Consider the following 1980-nt stretch of genomic DNA (forward strand, 5'->3'; position numbering starts at 1 on the left):
CTAAATAAAACAAAAATATTGGTGGTAATTTTTGACTGTGCAACTTTACAAACAGCAGCCCATAGTTTCCATTGAAATTTGTTCAGTGGTTTGTGAGATGTGTTTGGTAACAAACACATCCATCCATCCATCCATCCATCCATCCATCCATCCATCCATCCACCCATCCATCCATGTTTATTGCTGTCCTCTAATTTGAACACTTCTCTGTTAAGGCCCAGAACTTCACAGTAGTTCTTTTTGTTTGCTTTGAGGAATGCAGAGAGCAATGTTGGCTGATGAGCCGAGGACAAAGACTGAAAAAGGAGTGGTATAGAATGATAGCACCATGAATGGGACAAAACACCAGGGAGGAGCCCACTGACCTGCCTGAATGGGATTGAGAATGGGGGAGGGGGCGACTCCTTAAAAACTCAATTCATCCAAACATAAATGTTTGTGCACAGCTTTTCTGCCGCCATCAGAGGAATGTTATTAACCTGATCTATTGTGCCTTGTGGGAATAGTGTGACTCAACCTGGCTGAGATTTGTCTACATTCATTTGATACAAAAGCTGTTGGAAYCAAACACTCTGGTTCATACAAAAGATGCAGGAACTTGATCTTCCTTTCATAAGGATATGTTTTGTGTAAAAATGGAGAGCTGGATACTTCCGCTGGTGCGTCTGATTGCAGGTTTGCTCTCCTCACTGTATCTGGACCATGTTCTTGCTCCTGTTTCTTCCTCAAATGGACCCCACCCTAGCTGGGAGCATTCAGATGATGATTCGGACAAACACATTTCAGTCCTCATCCTCAGTGGTGACCTCACTGCCTGTGACTTTTTACTCAGCACGGTTTTATTTTTGATGTTATTTTTTTAATAGAAAAAGAGGGAAAAACAAAGAGAAAATGTAATTAGAAATATTGAAATAGAGATTAGAAATATATTAAATATACACCAAGAAAACACAGGAACACACATCCAACATCTGTCCGCTCACCTGAAAAATAAAAATAAATGGATAAATACATGGATGGCATGCATACATATATACACACCCATACATTTATATATATAGATATACATACATACAGTACATGCATACTGTAGATAAATACACACAGACATATATACACATTTTTATTTTTTTATATGACATGTCTGAGCAGCAAGGTTGTTTTGCAGGGAGGAGGGTTTGTCTTCCTCCTCTCTGCTCTGTTTTTATTCATGATTAACAAACAAACAAACAAGCAAATAAACAAACAAACAAACAAACAAACCCACACACACAAAAAACACCCTTTGAAAACCCACAGAGAAACATCTACCCTACACATCAAGGCACATTTTACATATAAAATCTCTGGAAACATTAGTGTTTTTWAATTTTTTTGTGTCAAATCAACATAAAAAAAACACATTTCCRTGTGAAATGTTGTGCTCACTGAATCTGCTGTTGGTTCTATGCCAGTCAGGGTTGCCAGATAAGAAATGACAAACAATAGTAATGTATTTTTTAAATATTGTACTTTGACCTAAATTGTTTGACTGAGGGTTTAACTTTCTCTGCCAGGGGTTGGTGGCGGGTGTGATTGGCAAATATGCGCAAAAGGAGGTCTCAACTGTAATTAATGCATTTCTTGCACTTTCACACCAATATACACACATAATCATTTATTACCAAGGTGGAAACATGCACATTAGTGGGGCTGGTATTAATACAACAATACAAGCATTTTTGCAGGTAATTGTAATGCCCCAATCCTCGAGACTGATACCAATACCAGTACTGATTCTGGTATTGATACTCCATTGAATGTTTGTCAGGTACATGTTTAAGAAAGTTTTACAAGTTGGAAGAAAATCTTATTTGTTTTTTTTATCTAATAATGGTAAAGATGCTGTATATTTGATGTGATCCAGTCAGAGGGGCTGTAGGTCCAGAAGGAAGGAGAGCATCTTGTTCTGAATAAAAGAAATGTATTTTTAAATTCATT

The sequence above is a fragment of the Austrofundulus limnaeus genome, unplaced genomic scaffold (assembly GCF_001266775.1).
Source record: "Austrofundulus limnaeus strain Quisiro unplaced genomic scaffold, Austrofundulus_limnaeus-1.0 Scaffold816, whole genome shotgun sequence".
Lineage (NCBI taxonomy): Eukaryota > Metazoa > Chordata > Actinopteri > Cyprinodontiformes > Rivulidae > Austrofundulus > Austrofundulus limnaeus.